The sequence below is a fragment of the Nicotiana sylvestris genome, chromosome 2, assembly GCF_000393655.2.
Source record: "Nicotiana sylvestris chromosome 2, ASM39365v2, whole genome shotgun sequence".
Classification (NCBI taxonomy): Eukaryota; Viridiplantae; Streptophyta; class Magnoliopsida; order Solanales; family Solanaceae; genus Nicotiana; species Nicotiana sylvestris.
Window position 1 is genome coordinate 172,591,552 of NC_091058.1, and position 24,422 is coordinate 172,615,973.

Here is a 24,422-nt window from a genome sequence, read left to right on the forward strand (position 1 = left end):
TGATCCTGAATCAACGGTTGCCATATCTTCTTTCTTCTTCTTTCTGATCACTCATAAAGTGCCATTCTAAATGGCTTGAGTAGTTGCTTTGATGGCCGAGTAGCTCAAGATTTTTCTTGATTTAAGCCCTTCTTCCACCTTGCCACCCATCTTCACTATCTCGTTGAACGACTTGCCTATGGACGATATCAGATGGCCAAAGTAAGTAGGCTCCAGAGCGTGCAGAAAGTACTCCACCATTTCTTTTTCCTCTACCGGAGGGTTGACTCTTGCCGCTTGTTCTCTCCAGCAAAAATCGTATTCCCTGAAACTTTCTCTAGGCTTCTTCTCAATCTTAGTCAAAGACAAACGATCTGGAACAATCTCGATGTTGTATTGGAAATGACGAGCGAATGCTTGGGCCAAATCATCCCAGGTATACCATCTACTGTGATATTGATGAGTGTACCACTCCAATGTCGCGCCGCTCAAACTTTGGCTAAAGTATGCCATCAATAGATCATCTTTCCCACCAGCTCCTCTCATTTACTGTAGAACCCCTTCAAGCGGGCGACCGGGTCTCTGTGCCCGTCATAATAGATCAAATTTAGGCATATTGAATCCCACAGGCAACTGAACATCAGGAAATAGACATAAATCTTTGTAGGCTACGCTCACCTGGCCTCCCAATCCCTACATGTTTCTGAATGATCGTTCTAAGCTTCTTACCTTCCTGAACATCTCCTCTTGCTCTTGGTTTTTAGGTGGTTTCTCAGTCTCAACAGGGAGGTCAAAACGAGGAGTGTAGGAGTAATGATCTGGGGCCTTAAAAGTAGGTTCCGGGGGATAGTATTAATTATCTTGGGTTTGGAATAATGGCTCACTGGAGGATCGATGAAGTGTAGTTGGCGGTGGTGCTACAAAAACAGGGGTGGTTGGTGGAGGGCGTACGGGATTGGTTTGGATGGTGGTACTTGTGTGGTTTGGGAAGTAGTGCCCTGATAGTGGTGGTAATGGGCGAAGCCTGGAGATGAATCAACAGTGGGAGGTTCTTGGGATTGAGCTAGTGGTGGGACAAAAGCCGGGTTGGCGAGGTATGATGGTGGTGGATGCCCTTTCATCCATGCCCGGTACATCTCTACCATTTGGAGTTTCAACTTATGCAACTCCTCTTTCAAATTAACATCAGACTCTTCTCCCTCCCTCGAGGGATCAATAACACTTGCGTCCAACTCTTGGCCAGCCATGATCAACTTGTTTTTAGACCTAGTGTTGTATGGGTGAGTAGCCAGAATGCCGAACAAACTAACCACCTGCATGTACTTAATGACAAACAAGCAAACTCGTTAGAGATTAGAGCTTAACATATAGGCAACCGCACGTTGGGGATGCAATGCACCTAAGCAGTTAACCATTTCTATTATGTATTCGAACTGCCGCTTGCGTCATCCCGGCTTTCACTAATTTGCAAATTTTCTTTCTCTCTTTCCTTTTCATTCCTGCCTTTCTGTGCTTGATTTTTGTCTTTATTCTTTTATTCTCTCATTTTTCCTCTCTTGTTTTGCCATTATTTCTTTCCCACAGTTTTATTGTTTTCTCTCCTCTCTTTTTTTCATTTCATGGTTATGATCGAATCCTATGGGGATTACTTACGTCTCATGACGCCGCATGAATCAGATCAAGCGTAGTTCTAGGAACATATGCGAAATAAAAACATTTTTGGGGTTTTCAAATTTTCATAAAATAAAAGAAATCATCTTAATTACGACGACTTCTCCTATAGATTTAAACATAAAAACTGATAGACTCGATGAGCGGACCAACAAACTTCAAAAGAAAACTGAAAATACAGATTCGAAAATGAACTAACAAAATACAGAGTCGAACAAACAAAGTCAAGAATACATAAGTGCCTCAACTACTGCTCCAGTTGGACTTGCTACGGGCCTTTGCGCCATATCTTCTTGGAGGCGAAACAAGTCATCCATGATTTGTCAGACAAAAATCATAACTGAAGCGAAGAACATGGACCTAGTCATGTCTTCACACACATTGCACTTCATCACAAAGTAGTTCGCAATTCTCCTAACCCTCTCCCTGATAATACCCTTCTCTTGTAGCAACCGTCCGATCTGTTGAGATCTGGCATCCAAAACTTGTTCGGCTACATGATTTTACTCTTGAAGCTGCTGCAGTTCTTTTTCTAGCTGTGACATCAGGGTGTCACACCTCCTTTTTACACACCCGTAGGTAGTACAAGGGAGTTTTTCCAATTTAAGTGACATTATTCGAAATGGGATTATTTATTCATTTTTTGTTCTGAGTCAACACTTAGAATAATTTGTTTTCTGGTGTCCCAAGTCACCGGCTTATTTTAAATCCTAAATTGAGGAAATTTTGACTTTCCTTTTGAAGTCTGTGAACCAGAAATTCTGATTAAGGAATTTTATTAACCCAAGGGAAGGTGTTAGGCACCCCCGGATTCCGTGGTTCTAGCACGGTCGCTTAAACTATCATAATTGGTCTATTATCTGATTTTAATACATGTTTTAGCCTATGGTATAATTTTAAACTATTAATCGCTTTTAATTAATTTTAGGAAGATTCAATGTTATCTAAAATGCGTCTTTGGATCACGCCACATGAAATGCACCCGTGGTTCGCGACACATTTTATTTAACGTTGTTGAGATTTGGATTTGGGTCACATGAAATCCACACCCGAGTTTAGGAAAGTAATTTTTTAAATAGCACGCCTAAAGCAATTACGCACTTTCAACTTTGCGAGGGCCATGAAAAATTCAACTAAATGGCATGCCTCGATTTCTAAGGATTAAAATTAATTAAGTGAGGGCCATGGGTTTTGAGATTTTATTTGGCATGGCATGCCTCAAATTATTCTAACAAAAAGGTTTTGCTATTCGAAGTTGTTATAGTCGGGTTATATGAAATGCACCCCCGACTTGAGATTCATGTATCGTAACCATGCCACGGGAACCGTATTCTTGGCCACGATAATTTATTAATCACTCCTAAAGCAGCTGACGCGAAATTACTTTCAAGGAAAGAATGGATTCCCTTATACATGAAAAGGTGGCGATTTGTGTTTAGCAAAAATAAACCCACAAACCAATTTTAACTAAGACAAGTTCAAAGTAAATGAAACATTTACGTACAGTGAAAGCAGATATACATAGGCATAAAGGGAACAATTGTTGAATTAGAACCAATCAACTTGTCCAAATAATTTTGAACAAAGGCAGCAGTATATGTTTGGAAAACATCAAAGGAATTAATTATATATGCTTCCAGTTATTTTAAACTAACCAAGAGTGAGTCAACAACCACATCATACTTTCACAAGATGAAAACAAATCAGACCTTCGTGTTGAAATGCAGCGAGCTCGATTTAAAATCCAAAATCACTGTGAACCATTATTAGTCCAAGCTTGGTTCCAAAGGAAATCATTGTACAATTTACGAATTTCCAATAATAGCTCAAACACTAGTCTAGAATGCTAAGTCAACCAAACTTAATTACTACGCCAATATCCAACTCCCAAATTTATGTCAGTACATAAATCTATTTCAATTGATGTATGTCACTATTACCCGTTTGAGCCATAGAAGGCAAAGCTCTGTTTTCACTTAATCGGTCAACAAATTAACTTTTCAAACAAGACAACCTAAATAAATTAATGGTGTCAGAGCAAATGAGTAGAGCGTGAACACGCCAGAACACCTCACAAAATAACTAGAGCATAAGAAAACGCATGAAAATTTGTTGAATTCTTCAGAGGCACCCAAACAAACCAATATTCAAGCATGATTTCAAATTAGGCCAAATCTGAAAAATGCAAGTTTAAAGAAGACATACCTAATAGCGCGAGGATTTAAATATAATCCAACAAAGGCAAAGAAAACAACTGGTTGGAGCTGTGCAGCGATGAACAGCAAGACGCAGCTTCAATCTTCCGAATTTGACACCAAACTCGAACACCCAGAAATGGCAGAGGTTGAATTTCGAAATTAATTTTTCTTTAACATTTTTTCAGAAATTTCAGCTCTTCTTTTGTTTATCAAACTTTGTGATTTTTCAGATCTTCACTTGGAATTTTCAGCTTTGTTTCAGCCGTTTGCGTTCAAATCGCGAGTGGGTGAGTCTTCGCCTTCGTATGAGTGTGGTGGTGAGTGTATTCTCCCATGGAAAACGAAGGAGGGAGGTCGAAAAAGAGAAGATGGAAGATGGAAGGGATGCTCGTTCTATTTTGTTTAGTTCAAGAGCGCCGCTGCTGGGTTTCTAAAAGGCTCCCTCCTTTTCTGATATTCTCCCTAGTTTTTAGAGTAAGGTCTCAGTGTTAATATCAGGGGGGATCCGATGTTTTATGTGAGGGATCTGAGTCGGTTCGGTTTGACGGGTTTGACCCGTTTTCTTGGGCTGGGGTGGTGAGCCCTTGGGCTGGTCCGAATTAGGCACTATTTGGGGCTGATTTGGGAGATTAAAAAATGGGTCCAATTTCAGAGAATTAATACTCTTATATTCCTCTTCTTTTATTTTCAATTCCATTCTTTTTTCCTTTTCTTTTCTTTTTCCTTAATTAGAAATCCTAGAAATTTAAATCCCAGATTATCTAAAAAATGTGAAATTAAACTAATTAACTAATTACAAAAATGATAAAAGCTACTCAATCCTAAATTAAAAGAGAAAAATCAATAACCTAAATATAAAAGGCAAAAGTGTAAAAATGAATCATTTTTTGTGGTTTTCAAATTTTTATAAAGCAAATAATTATTGGTTAATTCTAAAAATATAAAAACAAATCCTTAATGCAATGCATGATATTTTTGGTATTTTTCATAATTAAAATAAAAATTAAACGTGCACAAAAATGCAAACAATTAATAAAATCCTACAAAACTCCTATAAAATGGCAGATAATTGGAAAAATCTATTTTCTTGGATTTTATAGGAGCAATTCATATAGGGAAAAAATCACGTGCTCACACAGGGCATAGCAGTGCTCTCTTTCTGATTTGAAGTCTCTTGCCTGCTTGGCCATTTCGTTCTCAAGGACATTGACCTTTTTCTTTAGACCCACCATTCCTTTGTCGTACTTCTCCTTTAGTTGCCGAACGAAACTGGCCCGTCCCTCCGCATTCTTAGCTAACTTGGCTCGGGCATTTGCTAGTTCAGCTTCGGTCTTTTGCAAGTCATCCTCATAGTAACGTACTTTTTGCGTAAGGCTGTAGATGAGCTTTTCATGTTTTCTGCTTCTGCCCGGGTTCTCAGCTGTTATTCTCATTTTTTGCACTTGGGCTCGGAGAGTTTTATTTTCTTGGGCCAACCTTCTTTTTTCACCTTCAGCTTCTTGTGCCTGGAGATCATTATTGAATTCCATGTTTCTCAGCTTCTTTTCCAAGGTGTGAATCGCGGCTTAATATTTTTTCTCCTTTTCTCCCCAGGCCAACCTTTCTTGGATTTTATCATCAAAAGCTTAAACAAGAGGTCTCTTGGCAGGCCTCTCGGGCTCAGACTCGGGCTCTGGTTTGTTGTTTACACAAGACCTTTTCTCAAACCATGCGGCGTAATCTGGATCCACTTCCCCCTTTACAACATCTGGTACCTGGGTGCCATTTTTCAGATAATGGCAACCATTCCAATCCTACTAAACTAAAGTCTCGGACAATACAGCTTCTGGATGTAGCTCAATGACCTGGGTGGTGAGATATTCATCTTCGGGCACCACCTGATATCTTCCTAACTGCCTTAAGACCCTCTGCGGTGCATATGGATGGACACTCCTCAAACCCATCAACCATAGGTAACCCTTGGTATCCATCATATATATGGCTTCTGTCATCGAGAGTCATCCTATAGTCCACTCGACCTGACTTGCTTTGAGAGCTTTCAAGTGGGAAACCCAGTCTTCAAACCTTTCTGGCACATTGTAGTCTTTCACCCTTTCCTCATAACTCTTGATGAAGTTATCCATGCTCGAACCATAAATCATGAATTTGGGGTGATAGCGGAGATGCTCGATCAACCACATTTGTAGAAGAATATTGTAACCTTCGAAGAATTGAGCCCTGGCTTTGCATAATGTCAATGCTCAATAAATGTCTGCCAACACTAATGGAGCAAGTGTTTGATCTTTCTTGGTAGTGAGTATTTGTGCAATTTTGTCCATACTGATGTCCATTGTCCCTTCCGCATTTGGAAAGACCATGATCCCCAAAAACTCCACAATAAGTGAACGACGATGAATTTGCCAGAGGCCCTTATCTTGTTTGTTGTTCAAACCCTTTTCAGGTGTTTCGAACCCAGCTGAGTGCCCGAACCTGAAGTACAAGAAGTAGAAAGAACAACACCATTTGCTTACATAGGCCTTCTTCATCTGTTTACTGATATTTAGGAGGTCAAAGAACTTGTGCACCAAAGGAGCCCTCAGAAATATAAGTTGTTGTTTCCTTAAGTCTCGGCCAAACTCAATATACCCGGCCATTTCCTCCAAAGTAGGGGTGATCTCAAATTTTGAGAAACAAAAAACATTGTGGACAGGGTCCCAAAAAGTTACCAAAGCCTTGATTAGATCTTCCCGTGGTTTGATTTCCAAAATGTTTATAAGGGCACCCAACTATTTTTTCACCCAATCCTAGCCATCTTCATCTAGATCATTCCACCACATGCGCAACTGCAGCTGCGCCTCTTCTATGACCAACTCTGACGGGTTCTAGGCAGTGTTCATTTGTACCTGTGGGAGATTAAGGTTAGGTTTGACTCTGGTGGACCCTTTTTGTAAAATAGATTTTTCAATTTCTAAAAGAAAAATCAACGGACCATGATTCCTTCCCCTATATGCTAATTTTAGCAAAAATAGTCATTTTTGCAAACGTGGCCCCTTCCCAATTCCAAATAAATTTTGAGGCCGGGGAGAACTACCTTATGGAAAAATAACACTTTACCGACAGACTTGTCCATTCTTTACGAAAATAGCCCTTCGACAACTGAAGATACTCTAAGGTTGTCTCGGCAAGAACGACTTAAGACATTACTGAAGCTGGATCGGCTTATTTTTGACAAAAACCCTAAACCACATTTATCTGACCATTTACTCCCCTTTTTTTCTTCTCTTTTTTTTCAAAAAATAAGGCCTAACCTTATGTAGGTTGCCTACGTATCCCACATCCAGTGAGAATCAGACCTACGTAGTTCGGTCAGTATTGACACACTTGAAAAGGACACAGTATTGACTTATTTTGAAATGACTCTTTTTCTTTTCCTCTTTTTTTTTGAAAATTTTCGGTAGAGTTTCAGGACATTTCCAAATACCGGGGATTTTTCAGAATCAGGCTTTATCACTCTTGGTTTTTCTCTTGATTTATTTTTCCTAGCAGGTCAGCATGTAGGCCGAAACAAATAAATGTTCACATAGCACATAGGATGCATCAGTATGGTCTATTATTTTGGGTATACCTGTCCTAGACGGACTCAACCCTTGTGTTGAGTCCCCTAAGTCAAATGCACATGATGCAAACAAACGTTCCTACTAGGGATCCGGCATGAGGCTGTGTTTTTTCAGGTTTGAAACCTGGGGTTATGTTCTAGACCTAGCTTACCCGAGCAGACAACTCGAGCCGAAGAGGGGGCAACGTACCGGGAGCACTGAAGTTTACCCGGCCTTGTTGCTGGCCCAGCCTCGTTCTATTTGGTATAACTTCTACAGAAAAAGCAGCCACGCGAACGTGTGTGTTGATACCCAATTTTTCCTTAGGTAATTTTATACCCAAAATATTTCAAAATAGCATATATCAGCACACCCAAGAGTTTTGGTATTTTTAATGATTTTTAAAACCAAGTTATTGCGTATTTTAATACCATAAATCCAATAATTGTTTCCAAAATTATTATTTTTGGTGAATAACTTATTTTATCCTCGTATATACACCAAAATATAATTAAGGTGATTTTTGCACATTTTTACAAATTTGTTTGGCATTTTTAAAAGCTAAATTGCATATAATTGCAATTATAGCCTATTTTGTAATTGATAGCATCTTATAATTATAAAATTAACCCCAATATTTTTTAATTAATATTTATATGATATTTGTTTACCCGGTACTTTTAATTTGTTCTTAAAATCGTTATTGCTATTTTTATAAAACAAAATGGGAAAAGTGGCTATTTACAATCTAGCCTCAATTGTATTTCAATTTCAACCAATTTGGCACCCCTAATTAACCCAACTCAGCCCCAAATTCGAGCCCAAACTACCCAGCCCAATTACCTTTAACCCGATCCAGCACCTACTCAACCAACCCAGCCCATAACCCTGTTCAATCTCGGCCGTTGATCACTTAGATCAACGGCCACCATTGATTCTTTCCTTTTTAATTTCAAACGACCCCTAAACCTACCCCATTCCTTCAGAGACGCCGCCTTTGAATCCCTTCTTTCTTTCAACTCTCTCTCAACCCACCTTAAACTCTAGCCGTCACCTCTCACTAAAACCTTAATCCATGGCTTCCCAGGCTCATCGGAGACCTGTACCAGCCTCTGATGGCCTCTACGTGCTCGTCTTTGAGGTCTTATGACTAGATCTTGAAGGGGTTTCGACCAAGCCTTGCTTGATGACTGTTCTCGGTCGTCTTCAACCTTTGTCCAGGCCAGCCATGGCTATTCGAGTTCGATCTTCGACTTTCCTGCTTAGATCGATGGTTTTCAAAGCGTTTCTCATCGCCTGGGTTTCTTACGAAATCCTAATCTCTAAGGTTCCTTCGATTTTATTTCAGATATGCCCCGGATCTATATGTTTTTGAACTTTCTAAGCATCTTTCTCAAAGTTTCTTTAATTATTTGCTTTCAAAACTCTTTATTCTTTGATTAGGGTTTTATGTTAAGGTATTTCGAATCTCTTCTCTGATTCTCGGCATGTTTTACTGTGTTTTGCTTGTGTTGTTTTCTATCTGAGTTAGCATGTTTAAAACCCTAATTCTTGAGATTTTGTTTGAGTTTCTTAGTCTGTTTGTTAACATTCGTTTACCTTGTTTTTCTATCTGAGTTAGTATGTTGAAAACCCTAATTTTTGGAGTTTATTCGAGATTCTGAATTTGTTTGCTTGTTTCACTTGTTTATCGCCTCTAAACCTGACTGATTTTGAAAACCCTAGTTATTTGGGGGTCTATTTGAGTTCCTGAAGTTCTTCGTCTGTTGAAATTGCTTAATGTGATTCCTTTACTTCAACTCTCTTTTTTCTTTATGTGACTCTTTTGGTTCTGAGTTCTTGCTACCTGTCAAACTCAACTATGATTTTCACTCGACTCTTTGCATGCCTCTGATCCTTTTCTCTATTACTAAACCACTGAAACCTGACTATCATGCTTCGAATTCTTGCTCTATGCTACTACTGTATGGTGTTTCTTTTGCCATAGCTTGGCCTCACATGTCTATTACTTGTGCATTCCTTTATATACTGAGTCCCTTCTGTGATTGATTTTCAAACTCATAACTGATTTCAAAACTTTTCCCTCTTACTCGCCTGTTAAGGGTTAATTGATTCTCTTTCTTGGTTTGGCCTTACTAAACCCTTTCCAAAAATAAGTACAATCCTGTACTTGGACCTAAATACTTGTTGTATGATTTTACTGCTCCTTTTATGGCAACAACCATTCTGCTTACAGACTGATTTTCTTTCCTTATTTTGATCCTATTAGTATTTGTTTGAATAATAATCCCTTGATTAAAGGGAAGTCTTGTGTTAATTGATTCTTATTGAGATCATGCCCATATTTGTGTTAAAGTTATACTTGTTACCTTATTCTTTACTCGTCTTCAGTACTATAAGTACCCCCATTCTCTTTTACATGACACTCACTAACACATTGCATATCACGAACACACACAACATAAGTCACTACTTCTTCTCTCAAATACTCTTAGTTTTTCTTAAAAGCATTCGAGTTTTTCTCTGAACTCATAAGCAAGAGTCCTCTTCTCTGATTGTGCTTTGGCTGCAAGTATTCTGCTTTTCTTCCTGCTTACTTTTCTGCAACTGGTATGTCTCTTCTTGTTTAAATTCTTCCTCTCTCTTATGTGTTTATGCTTCAGTCTTCTCTTTGTTTATTTTACTGCTTTTTGCAAGTTTGTTTATTCTTGCTCCTATATGAATCCCCATCCCTAAACCCTTTGTATGTTGAGTTATGGTTCAGAAAACATGACAACACTTGATATTGTTGTTCATGTATATGGACTGGACTCCCCGAGTCCTAAACTCTTTCAATTCCCATTCCCATTTCCCTTTATGTGTATTCTGAGCCTGAGACTTTGGTCTGGCAGTGTCCTAATCACTGTCCAGACCATAGTCTAACCTTCAATAGGTCTGTGCTCTTCTTTGTTGGCTGAGCAGGCCTGGTCAGTGGTGTGCCAGCCTATCCTATGGATAGGCATGACCACCAGCCTGCCATGGCACTCCCTAACCCCCCTCTTGTACTTACACTCATTCTTAGAAACTAAGTTCTGCCCCTCTCTTGTGAGCCTTGCCTTGGGACCCCCTGAGCTCCCTCTGAACTTGGACACCTGAGGGCTGGCCCTTCCACACTGCACTATAACTTTTTCTAATTAATATCTTGGGTTTAAGCATTGCCTGGAATTCTTGAAACTCCTTGGATCTCTGAAACACCCTAGATAAGAGAAAGCTTTGGAAATCTGGATCTCAAAAGTGGTTCAATCTCATATTGTTAGATACTAAGTCTGAATTAGGCTGCTCGGATGTAGCTGTAATTTCTGATGTAATTTTATTTCTGTCTTATTTTTCTGGTCTGTAATAATTTGTATAAACTCGGGGATCTAGTGAAAAGGGGAGGGAATTTACTTTTATGCACAAAAGGGTAGAAACCATGCCTATAGGACTTTTATTGTTAATCTATGCAATCTCACAAGTAAAAATCATGCCTATAGGATCTAACTTTCTGATTTCTGCAACTATACATATAGATACCATGCCTATAGAGATTTGCATTTCTGCATTTATAATGACATTAGGCAAACTGTTAGGTTTAATGATAAATCAGCATATAGATATCATGTTTATAAGGCTGTTAACGTTTGAAAGGTATTAAAATCAGTAACTCGTAGAGATCATGCCTATAGGAACTTCAAATCAGAATTGTTTCACTCGTCTAAAATAGTACTGACCCTTTTTGCTAAAACGAGCGACTTTCTGCACGTTTTCTGAACCCTTAAAACTTTTCTTGCAACCAAATTAGTGCATCTCTTTCCTTCTTGATAAATATTCTCAAATCAGTGCATATTTTCTAAAAACTTACTGCTTTCCAGATAATTTGACAAACATTTTTTCAAATCAATCTGAATTCATTTCTTTATACTTATCTGATAAACCTTTTGAATCAGTCTGCAATTCAGTTCTTTTGTTAAAACTCGGCAACTCTTTTTATTAAACAAGTATGTTTTCTGAAACTCGTTTAAACCATTGTCTTTGTATTAAGTCTGCAATCTTTTCTGAAACTCGTCTTATTCTGCAACTCCTTTACAATCAGTAGTTTTGTCCCACACTTAAGGTAAAGTTGACTAATTAAAGTGGCTCAGTCTTTGACAACTGCATTCGAGCGAGCCTAATGCGGCTTCCTGTCTAAAAGTATGAGTTGAACCAGTCCGCTTATCACTTTAATTTTAAAAACGAAACCAGTACATGCAAGACATGCTAAACTCCATGGATTATCTGATTTAAGGAGGTATACTTGAGCCTTACTTGCTTATCTGCCTCCACTTTTACTTGTATTATGTGTTTTGATTGACGTCTTAGTATTTTGTCCTTTGAAACTCTCAAAAGGCCCCAAATCCCTTTCCCTTTAGGATTAGTAGTCCTAAATTCCTCCGGGACTGATAGGATTGGGACGGGTACTAGCATGCAATAAGTAACGAAACTTTCAGCGTTTTAATACCTTAACGGGGTGGGAAGGGTAGAATATGGATATGATGACTGGTGCGCTAATATCACGTGCGACCCCTCTTCTGAGGAGAGATTGCTGGATATTGCATTGATGTGATCCATATTGTTTGTAAACCTAGGACCCCCTCTCCCCTTTACTTGTTAATTATTTTTAAGTTTTCTTTTAAACTTTCTAAACTCCTTCTACTTCTTTTCTTTTTCAACTTTTAAACTTGTTTGTGAAACTATGTGAAGCCCTTTGCTTTATTTTTCTACTTGTCTTCTTAAAGTCACAATTGTAGCATGGTCGGGAACCATACTTGTGGATCCTGAGGGGTGCCTAACACCTTCCCCTCGGGATAATTTCTAGCACTTACCCTAATCTCTGGTCTCTTCATCTCAAACCTTTCTTAAAAGTGTCCTAATGCACTATAATCATTAGGTGGCGACTCTTCAACTTCTAAGACCTAATTCTCGAAAGGGAATAGAGTTGTCATCCCAATGTCGTATACCCGATTTCGACCCGTAGAAAAAGGGGGCGTCGATAGCATGGCGACTCTGCTGGGGATTCTTTAGGCTTTTACCACTGCATGCTGCTTGTGACTCTATTATCTCATTAATTGCTTTATTTACTGTCTTTTATTCTATCACTACGAAACTGACTTGGCTTTTCATGTCTTTTCTTTCCTTTAACTGCTTTCCTTTACTGCTTTATTTCAATAGTGTTGTAATTACTGCAATTATTGTAATTATTAACTTATGAACGTAGAAATACATGTCAATTTGTTTCATTCTTGTAAACTGCATCTTCAACATCATATTCCACTCGTGCCAAACTGATACCATAGCAACGCTTATAATGAGTGCTTGCGCTCTTCCAATATTATCACCCTTTAAATTCGGTAAAGGCGTATTTGCGGTAAAACAAGTCGATCAGCGGTGCAGTCGACGGTTCCGTGCCTTTCCCTCTTGAGTTATCCGCTCAAGGGTACATGTCTAATATAGAAACCTTACTATGTTCAATTGTACATGCATCATGGTCAAACCTAGTCGAGTCAGTTATGTTGTCCGCATAATGACTCATTAAGATAGCCATGTCCAAAGTCCATCGGGTTTCCCTGAAACCCAAACGGACACCTACATGTTCTATGCATTTATTTGGATAACTAAATGCTTGCTATGCTAATTATTGGTTTAAATAGTCGAGTCTGGCGGGGTAAGGGTCTAACACTCTGTTTTGCGAAAAATGAGGTATGAAGTCCCTAGATTTGGCATGGTAACCAACATTCATCCAAGGCTGCTAAATTGGTGGAAAGACCTCCACTCCAGTGATATGACACTCATCTGCAAATACTTAGGGAATCTGCCTTCTCTTCTAGAAATCCAACCTAACAACAAAATCATAGAGGCTGCAACTCTGTTCTAGGATAGTGACAGGTCCGTGTTCCGCTTCGGGGACCTTGAAATGATCCTTTGCTCGAAGAAATAGGAGGTTTAGCTGGTATTCCTTGGGAGACTCCAGGTTTGCTTATTCTAGAGAATCGCAAGGGTAGGGGTTTCCTTAAGATGATGGGACTGAAGAAGAATCCAACCTTGACTTGTTTGAAAGACTCCTACATCCCATTCGACTATATGTACGAGAGGTACAGCCATAGCAAGTCATACCGCACCTACTTAGACGAATTTGCCCTCACCTCACTGGGGCATATTCACAGAAGGGTCTTCGTATTCATGTTTTGTTTCCTAGGGATGATAGTGTTCCCTATGAAGAAGGCTGGGATCCACACCAGACTGGCCATGGTAACCAAGACTCTGATGGAAGGAATTGGCGGACAGCCTTTCAGTATAGTGCTCATGATTGTTGCTGAGATATACCAAGCCCTGGACAACTGTCAGCGAAAGGCCAGTCATTTTGAGGGATGCAATTTATTACTTCAGCTCTGGCTCATGGAGCACCTCCAGAAAGGGGAATACTGGCAAGAGATCTTACGCAGAGACTGGGATGATCACATTGCCTTCCACCAGCCAAGGCATATGAATTACATGCCTAACATGTTCTCTCAGCCAGAGGACGCTGGAGGATGGGTGGAGTTATTTGAGAATCTAAAATAAGACCAGGTACAGTGGATGGTCGAGTGGTTCCCTACAGAAGAATTCATTGTTCGATCCCGAGACGCACCATTTCTCATAATCATTGGTCTAAGAGGAACTTATCCCTACGTTCCCCTCCGGGCCATGAGGCAGGCTGGAAGAAATCAAATCATACCAAGGGTCGACAAAATAAGTCACTTTAGGGCTGATTTCCAGGACGATGATAGCCCTCACAAATGCCAAGCTCAGCACATGTGGCATTGCAAGCTAATTTTGGGGAGAGAATCTATTGAGCCAGACAGGTATCACGCCGGTTGTGTGTCGTACTATTCGGGTTGGTTGAAAGATAATCACAATGGTATGGGCCAGCCCGGGTTCATTCGAGGACACAGAATTATCGACGAGAAAGCTGAAGCGCGAGTTAAGTACAATCAATTGCGCAAGAGAATTCAAGAGTGTGAAAGTGAGCATCGGGAAATACAAGAAGCCCATAAAAAGTTGATCGAGGAATGGAAGGATATGGCTGTCAGCGCCAACAAACGACTAGGGTATTTGGAGCGGGGTCTAGTGGAGCTAGAAGGAAAGTTCCTCAAGAGGATTGAAGACTGTCGAAACGCTGAAGGGAATGCAGGCGGACATTTGGCCCAAGCTTATCTGCTGCTAGGACTGCGCGAGCTGGTGAAGCTGTTCGAGGGAGACAAAGATGCTGAATCTGGGGAAGGTCCTTCTGGGGCCAAGTAGTTAGGAGTCTTTCTTTTCGCTTTTAATGTAATAAGGCCAATGGCCATTAGTGATATTTTTACTTTCCGCTATTTTAGTGTCGTTTTGGGATTCATCTTATTTTTGTCAATAAAATGAGGCATTTAGCATTATAAGTTCTCCAAATTAATTTGTCGCTAGGCCTACCTCGGGCATAATGAGGCACCCAAATTAGGACGCGATTTATATTCTTGCACAATGTGTTTAAATACTGCAACATTTTTCCTCATAATCCGCACTAACTTGTTACCTTGTTTTTTGTTTTTCTTTTATTTTTTATTCCCCTCCCCAAAGGTTAGTTCGTGCATTCTGGCACCATCATCATATAGTACGATATCCAAGGGCCCTCCACCTCCTCCTCCTCCGAGTCCTATCCGGAATAAGAACAAAGGCAGGATGGGAGATTCAAGCGCCAGAAAGGAAATTGAAAGGATTGAGATTCCTCAGGATACCCCGATTACTAAGGAAACTGCTACCCAACTTGAGCAGAAATTATTGAAGTTCCGAGAAGAACTGGATCAAGTTCGGAATTTGGCAAATTTATCATTCTCTCTCACCGCTCCTGATGTCAACTTTCCAAATGCTCAAAATCCCGCACCTCCACAGAACACCCCACAACCACAGATGCCACTCACTCATGCTCAACACTACAATACATGCCACACTCTAAACAACACTCCACTACTCATTCTTGAACCATTGAACACCAAAAACGACCACCTCTACAACACAACACTCCCATCTACGTAGATACTATACCCCGCTACACTCAACCAATCTCAAGTGCACCTGAGTCTGATGACAAAGAGTCTCTTATCAGAAACTTGGCAGCAGAACTCAAGAAGTTGACCAGCCGAGTCCAGGGCGTGGAAGGCAACAGAGGTATAGAGGGGCTTAATTATGAGGACCTCTGCATTCAGCCAGATGTTGAACTTCCGGAGGGGTACAAACCTCCCAAGTTCGAAATATTCGATGGCACGGGAGATCCCAGAGTCCATTTGAGGACATATTGTGATAAGCTGGTTGGAGTCGGAAGGGATGAGAAAATCCGTATGAAACTCTTCATGAGGAGTCTGAAGGGGGATGCTTTATCCTGGTACATCAGCCAAGACCCCAAGAAATGGACAAGAGGGGTAGGTATGGCATCAGATTTCATGAACAGGTTCCGATTCAATACAGAGAATGCACCGGATGTATTCTACATCCAGAATTTGAAGAAGAAGCCTACCGAGACATTCCGCGAGTATGCTACTCGTTGTATATCAGAGGCTGCTAAGGTCAGACCGGCCTTAGAAGAGGAACAGATGAACAGATTCTTCATCCGGGCTCAGGATCCACAATATTATGAGAGGTTGATGCTGATCGAGGGCCAGAAATTCTCCGATATCATCAAGCTGGGAGAAAGAATTTAGGAAGGCATTAAGAATGGTATGGTTACTAATCTTGAAGCATTGCAGGCCACCAACAAGGCTTTACAGTCTGGTGGCACGTCCAAGAAGAAGGATGTGAGTGTCGTGATGGTTGCACATGGAGCCAAATCACCACTAAAATACCACACTTACCCGTCACCTCCACTTACATATCAGCCCATCCCAAATTACCAAGCACCCGCACCCTCTTACCAAAATCCACCACCCGTTTACCAATCATCTCCACTTCCCGCATATCAACCCACTTCACCCAGATACTCTCAACCTGCACCTGTTTACCAAGCTTATAATGCCCAACCCTCTCACTACCAATCACCTCCCACTCGCCAAAATTCCCTAGACCTAAACCAAATTTTGACCGCAGACCTCCCAGACAATATACAGCCATCGTTGAGCCAATTGACCAGCTGTATGAGAAACTTAAAGCTGTTGGTTATGTCTCTCCTATCCCTGCCATAACTTTAGAAAATCCTTCCCAGTGGGTCAACCCTAATAAGACATGTGCGTACCACTCTGGCATGAAGGGACATACCATTGACGAGTGCCGCTCGTTGAAGGACAAGATTCAAACTCTGATCGACAATAAGGTTATTATAGCAAAGGAGCCTACTCCTAATGTCTGCAACAACCCTCTGCCTGATCACAAAGGCGGAGATATTCACATGATCGAGATCGAAGATAGACTGGGACCCTGAGGGGTCGATAGGATTGATTGCTAAGGGTGATGAGCCAAAGAAATTGGCGGTCACACTTAACCCAATTATTGTGCAGAATCATCCCTCCCCGGGCAATGAAGTAAATATGTGTATACCTCTCGAATTTGAAGCACCTTTTTCTGCCAAGGCACCCAGACCAATTAAAGTTGAGTTTGGAGTTCCGAAGGCATCTACACCTTTCGAAGTTGTTGGGTTACCACCAAGGGTACCCATTTCTATAGCAATGTCAGACATAACACTGTTCCACTCATATGTCATACCATGGGATTACACAGCTGAAGCTAGGAGAAAAGGGAAGACCAAGACAGGAAAAACAATTGTTGCGTAGGGTATGACCAGAACAGGCAGGGTTTACACTTCAGAACACCTAGCTAAGTCCAGTAAGCAAGCCTCTGGACGGACTATTGAAACTGGGCCCGATGATCTTTGGAGGAAAATACAAGCTAAGGAGTATTCGGTCGTTGAGCAGTTGAACAAAACACCAGCGCAGATCTCCATCCTAGCTCTTCTATAGAGCTGCGACGCACACAAAAATGCCTTGATGAAGATATTGAGCGAAGCTTATGTGCCCAGCAACATAACTGGAGGCGAAATAGCAAATATGGTAGGACAAATACTGGAAAGCCACAAAATCACCTTCCACGAAGATGAGCTGCCGCCGGAAGGACTGAGTCACAACATGGCCTTGCACATCACCGTGCAATGCGAGGATTACTTCATCACTAGAGTCTTGATCGATGGAGGCTCCAACCTCAACATATGTCCGTTGATAACTCTCAGAACATTGGGAAAGAGCCTGCACGAGATCAAAGATGGGGCCATCAATGTCAAAGCCTTCGATGGGTCCCAAAGGTCTACTATCGGAGAGATCAGCCTATGCTTGCAAATGGGGCCAACCTGGTTCGACGTTGACTTTCAAGTGATAGATGTCCCAGCATCCTACAATTTGCTGTTGGGACGACCATGGATCCACGTCGCTGGAGCTGTAGCATCGACCCTGCATCAGGCAGTGAAGTTCGAATGGAATCACCAAGAGGTGATTATTCATGGCGATAGTAGCAACCCCATATATAGTCGCCAGACCATCCCGATGATTGGAGGCAGAAGGAGAATAGGCGGATGAACATACCACCATATTGAAAGAGTCAACGTTGTACACAAAGATAAATGGTGGGATAACAAGATTGAAAGTACCCTGAATTGGTGTGGATACGAACCTGGAAAGGGACTCGGCAAAAATCTCCAGGGAATCGCGAAACCCATCAAGCTGAAGAAACATGGTACTACATTTGGTTTGGGGTATGAGTACACTTGGGAGGAGTTCAATCACTGGTCGCCACCATGGCGCGGTCCTTACTACCCACTGGAGCATCCGATACCTCACCTGGAGCAGACTTTCTAGCCAGTAGATACTATATATGGGTCGGAGGAAGATGAAGCATTGGCAGCCATGAAGAATCTGTTCCTGGAGGATGATGATATGGCCTGCTGCGTTATTTTCAAGGAGGAAGGGGAGGAAATCCCTTCTATACAAGTTGTGAACCGAGGAGAGCGCCTCAGCAATTGGTCAATCAGAACCACCAGGGCCCGGAAAGCTCGGGGTAGCAAGGCTAAACAAAAGCACCATGCATCACATTTTTACTTTTTACTAGCTGATTTTATTTCCGCATTGTCTTTAATTCTGAAAAAAGCTCTGATATTCAAAACAATTAGGAATTCAATCGAAGCATTTCAGTTTATTATATATGTCGCTCTTATTATTTTTTCTATCATTCACTTTATTATACATAACATTACTATTACTTGCCTTGACGATGAACCAACGATTGTGACTTGCAACGAGACAACGCAACAAACGGATATGGATTCAGAAGAGGATGATATACCAGAAGAGGTCGTCAGAGAGGCTGAGAATTTTGAGAATAGGCCTAAGTCTAAATTGGACGAAACTGAGGTCGTTAATCTGGGAGATACAGAGGATGTCAAAGAAACGCGCATCAGTGTTCACCTATCACCATCAGAAAATAAAGAGTACACGAAATTCCTAAAGGAATATGAAGACATATTCGCCTGGTCTTATGATGATATCACTGGTCTCAGTACATCCATTGTAGCTCACAAACTGCCAACAGATCCAACATGTCCGCCGGTAAAGCAGAAGCTCAGGAAATTCAAACCCGACATGAGTTTGAAAATCAAAGAAAGAGGTTACCAAGCAAGTCAAAGCCAAGGTTCTCAGGGTAGTAGAGTATCCGACATGGTTAGCCAACATCGTGCCAGTGCCAAAAAAGGATGGGAAAGTTAGAGTTTGTGTTGACTACCGGGATCTTAATCGGGCCAGTCCCAAAGACGACTTCCCCTTGCCTAACATACACATTCTTATCGACAACTGCGCCAAGAATGAGTTGCAGTCTTTTGTTGATTGTTTTGTTGGGTATCATCAGATATGGATGGATGAGGAAGATGCAGAGAAAACGGCTTTCATCACACCATAGGGAATGTACTGTTACAAAATAATGCCATTCGGTTTGAAGAATGCTGGTGCCACCTACATGAGAGCCATGACTACCATCTTTCATGACATGATACACAAGGAGATCGAGGTATATGTGGATGATGTCATCATCAAATCCAAGAAATCCAGGGATCACATGGAAGACCTAAGAAAGTTCTTCAACAAACTGAGGAGGTACAATCTAAAACTGAATCCCGCCAAGTGTGCATTCGGGGTTCCTGCTGGAAAATTATTGGGTTTCATCATGAGTCGTCGAGGAATAGAATTGGATCCATCAAAGGTCAAAGCTATCCAAGAATTGCCACCGCCAAAGAACAAGAAGGACGTAATGAGTTTCCTGGGGAGACTCAACTATATCAGCCGGTTCATAGCTCAGTCCACGGTTATTTGTGAACCTATTTTTAAAATGTTGAAAAAAGGATGTTGCCACGAAGTGGACTGATGATTGTCAGAAAGCTTTTGACAGAATTAAGGAATACCTGTCAATGCCGCCGGTCTTGGTTCCGCCTGAGCTAGGAAGACCCCTATTGCTTTACCTTGCGATATTGGATGGAGTATTCGGTTGTGTTCTGGGACAACATGATAAAACAGGGAGAAAGGAGCAAGCCATCTACTATCTCAGTAAGAAGTTCACACCGTACAAGGCCCGGTATTCGCTTTTAGAACGCACTTGTTGTGCTCTGACTTGGGTCGCGCAGAAGTTGAGGCATTACTTCTGTGCTTACACTACTTATCTCATATCCAGAGTGGACCCTCTGAAGTATATCTTCCAGAAACCCATGCCCACTGGCAAGCTCGCCAAGTGGCAAATCCTGCTAAGTGAATTCGACATTGTTTACGAGACCCAGAAAGTAATCAAAGAGCAAGCCTTGGCGGATCATCTCGCCAAGAATCCCGTGGACGGAGAATACAAGCCCCTAAAAACATATTTTCCCGATGAAGAGGTATCTTTCATAGGAGAAGATATTGCAGAATACTATGATGGTTGGAGGTTGTTTTTCAACGGAGCTGCAAATTTCAAAGGAGTTGTCATAGGAGCAGTCCTAGTATCAGAAATCGGCCAGCACTACCCGGTATCCGCCAAGCTCAGGTTCCCTTGCACCAATAATATGGCCGAATATGAAGCCTGCATCTTGGGGCTCAAAATAGCCATTGACATGAACGTTCAGGAGTTGCTAGTGATCGGGGACTCAGACTTGCTCATACATCAGGTTCGAGAAGAGTGGGAAACCAAGAACTCTAATATACTTCCCTACTTGCATCACATATAAGAGTTGAGGAAAAGGTTCACAAAGATAGAATTTCAGCACGTCCCCAGAGTCCAGAACGAGTTTGCTGATGCATTAGCTACTTTATCATCCATGATCCAACATCCAGATACAAATTTCATTGATCCCATCCCAGTAAAGATTCATGATCAGCCAGCTTATTGCGCCCACGTTGAGTAAGAAGCAGATGGAAAGCCATGTTTCCATGACATCAAGGAGTACCTGACAACAAGGGAATATCCAGAACTTGCCAACGCTACTCAGAAGCGCACACTTCGTAGGTTATCCAGCAACTTCTTTCACAGTGGAGGAATCCTGTACAGGAGGACTCCCGATTTGGGTTTACTAAGGTGTGTCGAAGCAAAAGAAGCATCCAGGCTATTGGACGAAGTGCATGCAGGGACCTGCGGGCCGCACATGAATGGTTTTGTCTTAGCAAAGAAGATACTCCGAGCAGGGTATTTTTGGATGACTATGGAAACAGACTGTATCCAGTATGTTCGCAAATGCCATCGCTGTCAGATACATGCAGATATGATAAAGGTGCCTCCAAATGAGCTTACTGCAACAAGCTCACCATGGCCATTCGCCGCTTGGGGAATGGATTTCATCGGACCTAGCGAGCCTGCCGCATCAAATGGGCATAGGTTCATCTTAGTGGCAATCGATTATGTTACCAAATGGGTTGAAGCAGCATCATATAAGGCGATCACTAAGAAGGTTGTGGCAGATTTCGTCCGCGACCGCATTGTTTGTCGGTTTGGAATTCCGGGATCAATCATCACTGATAATGGTTCCAATCTCAACAGCGACTTGATGAAAGCAATGTGTGAAACATTCAAGATCAAACACAAGAACTCTACAGCCTACAGGCCTCAGATGAATGGAGCTGTGGAGGCAGCCAACAAGAATATCAAGAAGATACTAAGGAAGATGGTCGAAAGGCACAAACAATGGCATAAGAAATTATCATTCACCTTATTGGGATACCGCACCACAGTCCGCACATCGATCGAAGAAACCCCCTACATGTTGGTTTATGGTACAGAGGCGGTCATCCCCGCCGAGGTAGAAATTCCCTCCTTAAGGATCATACAAGAAGTAGAGTTGGATGATGCAGAATGGGTAAAAGGTCGCTACGAGCAGTTCGCCCTTATAGATGGGAAAAGGATGAATGCAGTTTTCCACGGTCAGTTGTATCAGAACAGAATGTCCAGAGTCTTCAACAAAAGAGTTAAGCCAAGGAAGTTTACACCGGGGCAGCTGGTGTTGAAGAAAATATTCCCACATCAAGATGAAGCCAAGGGGAAGTTCTCTCCCAATTGGCAGGGTCCGTACATGGTTCACCGGGTTCTAACTGGAGGAGCCCTTATTCTTGCAGAAATGGATGGAGAAGTCTGACCGAAGCCAATCAATTCAGATACAGTGAAACTATATTATGTGTAACCATTTATGATTCCCTTTATGATGTAATTTGAACTACGCCTGACCTGATTCCTGTTTAAGAGGGGATACGTAGGCAGCCCTATGGGTTCGGTCACAATTTAATAAAAATTCCATTTTTCCCCGCTATTGGAACTGGGGCAGAATTTTGAGAAGGACCCTTAATTCCAAAGTTGATTTTAGTCCATGCATCGCCAGAAGCGCCAGCCCAGTAAACTGAGGCAGAATTTTGAGGAGGACTCTCAAAATTCTGAAGACGATTTTTTTAGTCATTCAGCACAGCCGTCAGAAATGTCCGCTCAGCGAACTGGGACAGAATTTTGAGGAGGACCCTCAAAATTCCGGAGTGAAAGAGGTTGCAATGTCTTGAACCACGTCGTAGTCATTGGTTCATCTAAAGAAAACTATTTTCGATTATATACTTACGTTATATTTACTAAATCATGCATAACTATTATCCGAATTGCTGTTGTTTAGCGACGCTACCCCCAATGACACACAACGTCAAGAGCCCGGGGAAGACGAACTAACTTTTTCCCCTTACAGAACTCACGATTTTTCTTTGGATGCAGGCACTCAGTTCGCAATATCATTAGATATATTTATGCACTCACACTTTCCCAAGAATGCAACTTCTCAGAGCCATCACGTGCCCGCAATTGCTATCCGTACACAATCTCCCCAGCAGTCACATTGTCATAATCGGCTATCAACTAAGAGATCTTACTACTAATCGTCCTTTTACATTCTTGCACTGCATAAGGCTACTTTTCTGCCTTCCAAGGTTAAGCTCTACCTCCATCTACATATCTTTGCATTGCATAAGGCTACTTTTCTACCTTCCGAGGTTAAGCTCTACCTCCATCATCATTTGCATAAGGCTACTTTTCTGCCTTTCGAGACTGAGCATTGTCTACATCCTGCATTTCTCATCATTTGCATAAGGCTACTTTTCTGCCTTCCGAGGTTAAGCTCTACCTCCATCATCATCTGCATAAGGCTACTTTTTTGCCTTTCGAGACTAAGCTCTGTCTCCATCTGCATTTTGCATGAGGCTACCTTTCTGCTTTCCGAGGTTAAGCTCTACCTCCATCTGCATTTCCTGCATTGCATAAGGCTACCTTTCTACCTTCCGAGACTAAGCTCTATCTCCATCCTGCATGGCTGAAATATCGCCACTTCATTTTCTTGCATCGGCTGAAAGATCGCCACCTTATCTCTCTCGCATGGCTAAAATATCGCCATCTTTTATTTACGTCTTGCATCAGCTGAAATATCGCCAAATCATACATTTCATGGGCTGAAAGATTGCCACCTTCTGCATTTTATGGGCTGAAAGATCGCCAAATTGTCCAAAGGCGTCATTGTTCGGAGGCACCATTTGCGTAGCCCGAGAACGTCATGTCATGGCCTGAGGACCCCATTTTATCTTTTTTATATCATTATTCAAAGGAATCATAGTTCAGAGGCATCATCTACATGGCCAGAGAACATCATTTCATGGCCTGCGAATTTTTATTTACGCTCTCATATCCCGGGACGTCATGGTCCAAGGACGTCATCCTAACCGTCCAAAGACAGCATTCATGGTCCAATGGGAATTTGCATCACGTTTAAATATATGCACAATATATGTTCGTATTGCTCATTTGTAGGTAAACCGGCTAGCAACGGCCGTCTCATCAGGATCGATCTCGCTCCAGTTCCCGCAGCCTATCGATTTTCAGAAACCTCTCTCAATCTAAACATCGCGTTCGTCTGTTTCAAATCTCCATCGGCATATTCCGTCAATTGTTCCTGAACTACATATGGCCTGATTCCTGTAAGACCAGGGATATGTAGGCAGCTTAGAAACCAGAGCTCAGTCAAATATCCTTTCAAATCGCCATTTCCGGTCAAAATTGGCCATCTTGTCTTTACCCGACAACTCTTTCATCCTCCTCGGGTAAAGAGGGGCAGCTGTTGATACCCAATTTTTCCCTAGGTAATTTTATACCCAAAATATTTCAAAATAGCATATATGTGCATATATCAGCACACCCAAGAGTTTTGGTATTTTTAATGATTTTTAAAACCAAGTTATTGCCTATTTTAATACCATAAATCCAATAATTGTTCCCAAAATTATTATTTTTGGTGAATAACTTATTTTATCCTCGTATTTACACCAAAATATAATTAAGGTGATTTTTGCACATTTTTACAAATTCGTTTGTCATTTTTAAAAGCTAAATTGCATATAATTGCAATTATAGCCTATTTTGTAATTGATAG